The sequence below is a fragment of the Octodon degus genome, unplaced genomic scaffold, assembly GCF_000260255.1.
Source record: "Octodon degus isolate 3935 unplaced genomic scaffold, OctDeg1.0 scaffold00001, whole genome shotgun sequence".
Lineage (NCBI taxonomy): Eukaryota > Metazoa > Chordata > Mammalia > Rodentia > Octodontidae > Octodon > Octodon degus.
The window spans coordinates 5511900-5522891 of NW_004524577.1; positions in this window are offsets into that span (position 1 = coordinate 5511900).

A 10992-nucleotide genomic window follows, 5' to 3' on the forward strand; every position below is an offset into this window, starting at 1 on the left:
TTATTCTCTTACATAATCACTGTACACTCATCAAAATAAATGAGATATGTGAATAGAGCACTTGTAGCTAATCTACAGATCTTATGCAAATTTCATCGTGTCCCCGCTCTCTTTTTAATGGAACTAGTTAGTTGAATGTCATGAATATAACTTTACACCATAAATAGAGGTTTCCATCTCTTCTCCCATTTGCTATATTCATGTCATCTTTGTTTTGATTTTCATTTTTATCTTCCCTTGCTTACAGTGCATAGTAGCTATGTGCTCTCTGGGGGGTTGGTGCATGCATGTAACTCATGTTAATTCTTTCTCAGTCCCTTCCTCTCCCCTCTGCATCCTCAGTCCATCCCTTGGATCTCTTCCCTTTTATAAAAGATCTATCTTTCTATTTCCTATTTCTTATCTTTTATTTTGCTTTGTAATTTATTTTGGTGGGTTTCTCATATGAGAGAAACCATGCAATGTTTGAGTTCATGTGTCTGATTTATTTCACTTACCATCAAGATTGCAAGGTGCACCCAAGGATCCCCCATGTGTGCTTCTTCTTGTGAGTCCTGCACAATACAGATCAAGTATATATCTACATTCTAATTCATTTTTATTACGACTATTGGGATAGTGTCTAGTAATCTTTCATATTTTACCTTACTGAACTCCTTTATTAGTTCATGTATCAGTCAAGGTTTACTAAAAGGGATACAAATGAAACACCATTTTGTATCTGTATATACAAAATAGTTAGGATAGATATACCACTACTTTGTCTTAATTCAATGAGAAGAAAGATTTGTACTAATAGTGTTTGGACAGGATATCATGTCTGCATCTTGTACTATGAATAACCACTATGAAGACAGCAATATGTGATGTATTAATTATTGAAACTGTCCTAGTAATCAGTTTTGAAACTGTCTCATTGCTATTTGTTTCTCAAATTAATAAAAAAAAGAAACAGATATAACATGAGATGCACAAATGTATAAGAGGTTTTAAAAGTGGCTTATGATAGTGAGCCACAGAGCCAGATAAGGAAGTGTGCAGAGGTCTTCTGGAGAGTTCAGTCCAAGATCTGGGGCCCACTGCAGTGTTCTGTGCCAGTCCATGTCAGGAGGCCAATGAGACTGCTGTGGAAGGTTAAAGAATCTATGCCAGAAGGCTGAAAAGCTCCAGGCAAAAGTGAACAGCCTGGGCTCAAAGCCAGGAGCCAACATTCAAGCTGAAGGCAAAGACTAGAGCTCCTTCAAAGAACCAGCCATCAATCCTTCCTCAGTCCCCTTCGATGACATGCAGGTACCCACCCTACGGTTGGCGCAGCACTTATATCTGCTCCATAGCCTCCTCTTGCAGAGGCTCAAGATGTCTAACAGCGAGGACCCTGGCTTCCTGCTGAGTTTCTCAGTTGAACTTCTGAACTTCTCAAGTTGACACAGTGAATCAACCACTACATCTTTGGCACAAACCGCAACCCTAGGGCCTGCCCTCTACACCCTAGGATGTAGAACTTCTGAGTCACTTAGCTAAGCTTCTAAACCTTTCAAGCTGATGCAATAAACCAAACATAATAGTCGAAAAAATTATACAATTAGTTCCACAGATGGCCATATTATCTCTAAATAATAATTATTACACGTTTATATCTGGTAATCTGAACAACTAATTTAAAGATAGCATCATATAATACAGCAACCATTGTTGAATTCCCATTACTTTGTTTAGTCAAATCTTGTATCATTTCTAATGGGTTTTTTCCATCAAGATTTTGTATTCTTTTTTTTTCTATTTTGTATTCTTTAAAAATAAAAATTAAAAAAATAATAATAATGATTATTGCCATCTGGTTTCTTCTAAAATTTTGATTCTTTTGGGGGGATCCATTTGCACTGGCCACACAATCAATAGCATGAATTTTTTGAGTGTTCTACACTTCTAACTTAACATAACTATGGAGTCACAGAAAATCACAAAAGAACTACCGAAAGTGGCTGTGTGTGTCCTTCTCCCTCTTTCCCTGTTTCCCCCTCTTCACTAACTGTAGACCAAGAGCAACAAGAAGAGATTGGCACTGGCGTAACCTGTTGGGAGGTGGGACCTTTAAAAGACAGGGCCTTGGTAGGAAGGCTTTAGTTCATAACCCACAGTGTTATTCAGATTTTACCCTTTGCACATTTCCTTGCATTGGTTGCTTCTGTGGAAGGCCACAAGCATGTTGCCTCACATACCAGCACTATAATGCACTTCCCTTTGCAAATGAGCAAAAGGCAAACAAATTTATTGCTGAGGCCCTCCCGTAGCTACACCAAAACTTGTATCAACCAAGCACCGTAGCTCCCATCTATAATCTTGGTCATCTTGAGAGGCTGGGGCAAAAGAATTGCATGATAGAGTCCTGCCTGAACAACCTAGCAACTAGGTGAGACCTTGTCTAAGACACAAAAATTAGTAAAAGCACTGGACATGGCGCAGTGTAAAGGTCCTGCGTTCAACTCACATCACACACACAAAGACTAACAATATTTTATAAAAGTTTTACTTGACCCCCAGATATTTAGAAAGTCTTGAGTCAAATGCATACATTTTTGTGACAGGTGAACTCTACTCACCTGTAGAGTTCAATTTTTTTTTCAGAACCAGAGATTGAACTCAGGCCCTTGAGCTTGCCAGGCAAGCACTTATCCTGTTGAGCTATCTCCCCAGCCCTCTTACTCAAATTAATGTTGCATTAAGCATTCAACCATAGTCAAAGCCTAAATAATAGTAGCAATAACAGTAGTATCAATAGCCATAGTGGCAGTGGCAGTAGCGTCAGCAACAGTAGTACTACAACCTACCCATAATGCAAACTGGTATACAGAATTGAGCCAATTTTACTAAGCATGGTTCAAGGAAAAACAAATAGAACTTAGGGCATTTGGAACACTTCCCCAGAACTGTAAAAAAAACTCAATTATTAGTCACATCTCTCCCTTATCCATCTTTGCCCTCATCCTCACTGCTATGAGGAAGGATATAAAGACACAGCCTTGCCTATGAAGTATTTTAGACAGCAATGATAAGTCTGAACTTAACTGAGCCTTTCATGCTAACTTCTGGCCTCTAAGAAATACAGTGGATACTGGAACAAGCTAAAGACCGCCATGAGATGCTTATCACTGGCTCTCCAGATGTGAGTCATTCCCCAGGATAACAGCAAAGATGGCATCCCCCAAACTAAAAACCAAATGGAAAATCTTACCCAAGAAGAACTGGGGGAGACTCAAAGAATAAACGTGAGGTGGTATCTTGGGGCCAAGCAAAGACATAAGGTAAAACTCCAAATAAACAATCTACTTCAGCTGTACTAAAGTATCCATGCCAGTTCATTAATTGGGACAAAAATGCACAGTATTAATAATGTCAATGGATATGGGATAGATGACAGCACACTATGCTATCATTCCAATTTTTCTGAAAGCTTAAGACTGTTCTAAAATAAAAGGTAGTACAAAGCAGACAATTAGAAAATTGTAAGCATGACTTGACCCTTATATAACATTAGATTATTTATTAATTTCATTACACAGGAAAATGATGCTGAGTCATGAAGATAGGCTCAATTTTGGGCATAATGTGATATAAATACTTAAAGGTAAATTGATTTTGTCTTCAAACCCAGTCTGACTCCTAGAGGATTACTGTGAACAGTTGTTAAACCTATTAGATAAAAACTATTGAGTGCTATTATAGTTTGAATGTGGGTCTTTTCCCCAAAAGCTTATGACTTGGGAGGTTGGACTTCAGTGTGGTATGCAACAGTAGGAGGAGTTCAGGTTATAGGACGTGACCTTGGAAGGAGTTGAGGGAGTCTTGCCTCTTGCTATAGCTTCCTGTTCAGCTATGTGACCTCTGACCCTCACACATACTCCTGCTGCTTTGTCCACCACAAGGTGACACAGCTAGGGGAGCCTGATGAAGTCTATGCCATATTGGTTTACGCTTCAGCCTCCGGAATGGTGAGTTACGTCTCTTTTCTTAATAAGGTTAGCCTGCCCCAGGTGCTTCATTATGGTTGTGACAATTAGACTAATATAAGGACTTCCCAATGAGAAAATACTATGATACAACATCATAGTCGATCTACCATCACAAAAAGAAGCAAGCGAACATTCTGTTCTTCCTGATGGAAATGTGACCATCCTATCCATATTATGCTCTTGGCAAAAATCAAGTGTGAATTTGATTCAGGCCCAACAGCTAATTTCAAGATAACAAGAGATAAAAAAAAGATTTTTTTAAAAAATGAAGGAAGAACATGTTAAATGCAATCAAAAGGATGACCCAGAAAAATAGAGAATGTGGGAAATTAGGAAATATGATTTTAAAAAATGACTGTGAATATTTGCTTTTTTAAAAAAGTATGACAATAAAAAAATGTTGCATTAATTCCCTGCAAAATATGACCCCCTCTGGGAGGCTGTAAACAGGCAGATCACTATGAGTTGGATCTAGTAGTGAGACCCTGAACAGCCTGTAGACCTTTCCCTAAAAAAAAAAAAAAAAAAAAATTACCCCCTCACTTCAAGCACGCTTATCACATCCCTCTTGCCACTTTCTGAAAAGGTTCTGGAAGTCCTATTTTTGTGTCTTTACAGGGTGTATCAGTTACTCTTCTCTCATTGCTGAAACAAAATACAAATACCCAACACCCAACCTTAAGGAAGGCAAGGTTTATTTAGCTCACAGTTTGTGGAGGTTTCAGTCTATACCTGGCTAGTTCCGAGGCAGAGCAGTACCTGGCACAGGTCAGCCACTCATGGCAGTGACAAAAAGCAAAGAACAAAGGGAGTGGCAGCAGCCCAGGCAGCTAGGAAGCCTCTCTCCTCTCCTCACACTGTAATGCCAATTAAGTGCCCCAGGGCAGATGCAGCACCCACACCCACGATAGTCAAACTCCAGAAGCCACACCAGGACTGCATGAGGCTGTGGGGAGACACGTGGACACAAACCATAACACAGGTTGTGGTTGCAAATCTAGTACACATTGCTGTCATGTGTATGCAATAGAAAGGACACATATTTGCCCTATCTGGTACCCTTGTGCCTTTGGCTCTTGCCTAAAGTCAAAATGACCAGGAAAGGTCAATCTATTTTGAGTTGACACAGGACATCAGGGCAGCCATGACAAGAAGAGGACTTCCACGGCAGCTTCAGAGAGTGGCAAATAGAATGAGATGCATGCGTCCAACGTGGGGGCAAGCATTTTGAGGGGGGTTAGTGGCAGTGTGTCTCCTGCTGTAACAAATCTTCATTTAAACATTGACCTATTATCTACTCAAACCACATATAACATTATGGCTTACATCTCGATGTGGCCCCAGAGCGTCATACCCTGATAAGCAGAACTTCTAGGAGTGGCTGGTTGATGGGTGTGTGATACTGGATTAGTCCACTGATTGGTTGAGCATAGTTATGGGTGTTGATGCCAGATTTGCCAAGCAAAAAAGACCCACTTTGATTGTGGGTGGCATCCACCAAAAGGCTTGTAGCCTGGATAGAATAAGAGGGAGACAGAAGCAAGTCTGGCTACCTCCTGCTGTATCATGAACTGTTTTTCCTCCATGATGCCCTGCTGCCAGGCCACCCTGCCTTGGAGCCAGCCAATATAGACTAAAATTTCTACAACTGAGCTAAAATAAGCTTTTCCTTCTTTAACCTGTGGGTGTCAGATGTTTTGTCCCAGCAGCAGGAAAGTAACTATGACAGCATACAAAAGGAGCAACTCAGAGGTTTCAACAATGTCAGAAGTTGTTGACTTGAGCCTTTTACAGCTCAGCCTATGAATAACCCACTACTATTATGGACTACTGGACTATGTCGGAATATTTTGCTGAACTCACTCACCTACAATATTTAAATGACAATGGTATACCCTTCTCTGACAAAATTAAACAAAAAAGGGGATACAAATGAAGGACCATTTTGTACCTGTATATTCAAAATAGTTAGGATAGATATACAGCTACTTTCCTTAATTCAATGATTAGAAAGATTTATACTAATAGTATTTGTGGACAGGATATCATGTCTGCATCTTGTACTATGAATAACCAATAAGAAGACAGCAACATGCAATGTATTCACTATTGAAACTATCTTACTAATTGGTTTTGAAACTGTCTCATTGCTATTTGCTTCTCAATGAAATTATTTTAAAAAAATGCTTCAACAAATACATTGCCCTATAGAAACAAAAACAAAACAACATGGAAGGAAACAGAGAATTAAACACTACTCGATCCAAACACAGGAATGGGGACTATTTTCAATCCTAACTCAAAGACAGCAACTGTGAAAACAGAACTGAGAGGCAGGGAGAGGTGTTGAGGGGGAAGGAAGTCATTTACACACCATCTAGACAGCCGGGATTGACAGAAAATGTTCATTATTTGAGGTCTGATAACAACATTGTGATTATGTTTTTAAAGAAGCCCTTATCTTTCAGAGATACAGGCTGAAATAGTTACAGATACATTTATATAATGTCTGGGATTTCAAAACAGCCCTGAGACAGGGTAGAGAAGGCATGGGATGATTGAGAGAACAGAAGAAATAAGATTGTCAAGGGCCAGCCAAATAGCTCAGCGGATTAAAATGCCTGCAAGCAGACGCAGGGGCCGGAGTTCATTCCCCGGCGTGCCATGCTGGCCCCGACCCCGGAGTGCGCTGAGACAGCAATTGAGACTGGGTGTGGTGGCACATGCCTGTAATCCCAGCACTTGGGAAGCTGTAAACAGGAGAATCACTAAGAGTCCAATCTAGTAGTGAGACCCTGAACACCCTGTAGACCCTTCCCTAAAATACAGGAAAAAAAAGAAAACAAAAGAAAAAAGAAATAAGATTCTCCACAAATTTCGACTGCAGAAGCTGAGTGAAATCCTCCCTATTAGCATGCCCATTTTTACATATAGTTGCTACTTTACAAAGTAAATCATTTATGTAATGGCTCAGCAAACAGTGAACAAAAATGGGGCAAATACAGAAATAAATGTCCAAACATTAAAAAAGTAATTAAGCTCAGTAGTCTTCTTGCAGCTATATTGTATTCAGTAGTTTCATTCATTTCACTCTTCTGTAGATTTGACCATTTTCAGGACAAAAGATTAAAACTCAATGAATAAACAAATAGAGTAATCAACACAAATTTCATGGAGGCAACACCGTGTAAGTTGAAGAGAAAAGAAGGAATCATAGGGGAGCACACAGTGCTACCAAAGTGTAGAAAAATTTAATTTCTCCTATTCCTTATGAGGGTTAGTGAGCTTACTCATAGATGTTCATTTTATTAATGATAGACAAATGCAGAGTGTAAGGTTTACTCCCTGTTTTGTATAACATGATAAAATTACAAAACTATAGTTTTTGAGCTTAGAGATGGTTCCAGAGAGTTTGGGGTGTCCCCTGTAAGACCGTTGTCTGGGCATTGGGCTTCTTAGGAGTTTTCATTTCCTTGCCCTGCTTTAAATCAGAATCAAATGGGGAACTGATTGCACATTTCCTTCTCTTCTTTCCTAAAAGTAGATGTCACAGAGTTATCAGTGATCAGGTTTAAGCAGAATTAAGCAAGGAAAGGAATAAACATTATAGAAATCAGCACTTACTCTTATTTCTTCTCTTTGTCTTTCTCTCTCTCCTCCACTCCCCCCTCTTCCTCCTTTAAGATGAAGTTAAATTTCCAAATTCCCCAGACAGCTTTTCATCTTGCTCAGAGGAAATGCTTAACCATTACTGACTGATAAGATCAAGACTTTCACAGGAAACACGCAGATATCCTGAAACTGAGAAGCTTCCCTTGAGTATGTAACCCAAAGACGGGCAAGCAGGAGGCTGGAACTAGTCAGCCACAGAGGAAGCAATGGCACAGAAAGGCAGGCATGGGCCTGAGAGATGCAGGAAGTCAGATAGCCTGGAAGCTTGGTTACATCTGGGCTCAGCATGCAAAAGTATGACAAAGCACCCACTAAAGTGGCATTTGATGCCTTGTGTGGTGTCTGACCCATCTCACTCCTCTCTGATGGGTGATTTTCTCTGTAGTAATTTACACTAAGGCAGTGGCTCTGAACCAGGAAGACCAGAAGCGAAGAGAGGAGGCAGAGTGGGTGTGGCCTAGAAAACCTAACCCGGAGTCAGGAGTCAGCTTCAGGCATAAATGTCCCTCTGATGTCACAAGAGTCACTGTAGCTTTTTTCCCCTTCTTCTTTCTCCTCCTTCCCTCTTCTTCTTCTCCTGCTCTTTTTCCTTATCATATTTCCCTCTTCTTCTTTTAAAGAAAATGGAAGTCTAATTGGACATCCTATTTTCCAATACTAGCAGTAGTTCACTTTAAGAGGAAACAGCAGCAACAAACGTAAAGCCATAGTTCAGCTCCAAGCTAAGGTCATCTGTGCATTGGGGACGGAACCCAATTTGTAAACCAACATGTCCTGATCTTGCTCTTAACCAGTATCTGAAGTACCTCTCAGGTGTCATAATCTATGTTAAAGCAATTTCGCATAGGGGTTGAGATGATGTGTTCTGGAATAAGAAAGAACTTGTTTCTAAGAGAAACTTTCTCTTCCTGGTTGTGTGATCTTGAACAGCCCTTTCACCTCTCTGAGCTTTAGTTGATTTTCTCCCTGGTATTATGCAGAAGGATAGAAGGAGAAAATACATAAAAATGCTATCCACACAGCTCAGCATAGGGATGTGAATAGGTGTTATCACAGCTGTCTGGCTTCTCCGAGACATCTTAGCACGTACATATTTTTCAACCATATAATGCTAAGCAAAAAAACAATTGAAGTTTCTCCAAGAGAGCACAGCAGAAAGCTTCACTGCTTGAGTGTCACCCAAAGCAGAGACAGCGACAACACAGGAAAATGTCCCAAAGCTCTGCAGACAGCACAGCACCCTATGGTTTACTTCTGGGATTGCAGAGTCTGGGAAACTAGAAGACTGTAGACCCTGCAGGTAGAAAGAGGACACGATTGCCCGCAGGTAAAGTAAATCTCGGTCAAGAACAACTCAATGTTTAATCTTAAAGCTGTTAATCTTTTTTCAATTGTGGCGTAATTTTAGGTTTACCAAATAGTTTTAACATCCTACAGACGGTTCCCACTTACTCTCACCCGTTTTCCCTACCATTGACATCTTGTTTAAGCATAATGAATGAGCCACGACTGTAAAACCAGTGTCTGTGCTCTCTTATTATCTAAATGCAAGGCTTTCTTACAATTTCAACTCTGCCTTCTGTCTCAGCATTAAATCAAAGGTACAAAAGAGCATCTCCCTTGTCCTCCTGGTTTGTCAGTTTTTCAGCCTCTTCTTGGTTTCCATGACCCTATCTTCATGGCATTGTGGCCAGGGATTTCCTAGAGTGTCTTCCAGTTTGGGTTTGTTGAATTCTCTTCTGATTACGCTGGAGTCCAGGGTTTGGCAGACGATCCTGTCCTCCTGATGTTGTCTCAGAGCACCTGGCGACTCTCAGGTGTTGGTGATGTTAACCTTCTCATTTTTTAAAGTAGAATTTACATTAACAGTTCTCCATTGTTACATTTCAGTTTTTTTTTTTCTCCTCTTGTGCTTTATTCTGTGAAAGCAAACTATTAAGTCTACCTTGGTAGTGGAAACAGGGAGAAGGGGAAGACTAAATCACTCTGTACCACGTGGATTTCTAACAGGCAGTCAACTTATTACACCCAGCTGAATTAAACTAGCACAGTGCTGGATGCAGGCGGGCCACCTGAGGGCCGTTGCCAGCTGAATAAAGGCAGAACAGGAGACGCTGCAGAAATGCTGTTCAGGATGCTGTTTGGAGAAGTGGTTGGAGCTACTGGACGCTCCTAGTTCTCTCAAGTTGTTCCACTGAGGACCTAGTCATGCTGGCTTTCCCGATGAACTTGGGAGGAGACCTGGTCCTCATCCTCAGCACCGCTTCCTGACTCCAGGGCAGAAGATGGTGCACCGCTCAGCCTCATGGAGCAGCTTGTCCCACTGGCTTTCCTGATGGGAACTCAGCTTTCTTCATGGCTGGAGGAACTTGGGATATTATTATTGCTGAGGATGGCTAGTCTTGGGGGAGCTCTGGCACTTACTTTGAGCATCGCTTCCTAGCTCCAGGTCAGAGGCCTCAGCCTGCTGGCGCAGATCCTTCATCCCCCTGGCACAGACTGCCTAGCTCCCACCACTGACCTTCAGGCCTTTCCAGCACAGATCCATGAAGTTGGAGCCAGGCTCTCAGCTGGAGTCCTTAGTATTTAGTGTGTGGATGGATTGCCTGCACTCGTATATGATTCTTGGGTGATTCATTACAACACACTATTATAAAATGTGTCCTGTATTATATTGTTCTCCTTGCAAAAATCACAAACCATGACACGCTCCTTTTGTTAGAAGATCTACAGTCACTAAATATGAGCTACAATCTTTCTCTGTTGTGTGGAACTTTGTCTTCATTTTACAAAAGTGAGAATGGAAGCACAGGAATGGTAAACTCACCCCCAAAGAGGCAGGTTTACAGAGAAGAGTTGGCTGTACGTTTCCGTCTCTCTTGACCCAAAACTCATCTTCTTCCCAGCCACAGGTGATACTTTCCAGCAGCCTAGCCCCTGCTCCTCTTCTGGCTTCCATGTCTTTCTCAGTAAACCAGGAGGCTTTGATGAAATCATCTTTGTCCTCTCCTCGAGATCTAAAACTGTTTCTTCCCCAAACAGCATGCATTAAATCGCTGACCCATAAGATGTCCTCAGCATGTCTTTCTCAGAACTGGTGAGTCTTTGTGGTTGCCAATGCTGAGTCAGGGGTGAGTCACACTGATTTCCAGGTAGTGCTGAAATGTTGTGATCAATACTGTTTTATAACTCATCAAGGTGCAAGAAATACCTGAACAAAAAACCAGCTCTCCAGAAAGCAAAGATGAAAGGAGGAGAAAGAGGAGGAGGAGGAGGAGAAGGAGGAGGAGGAGGACCAGGAGGACCAGGA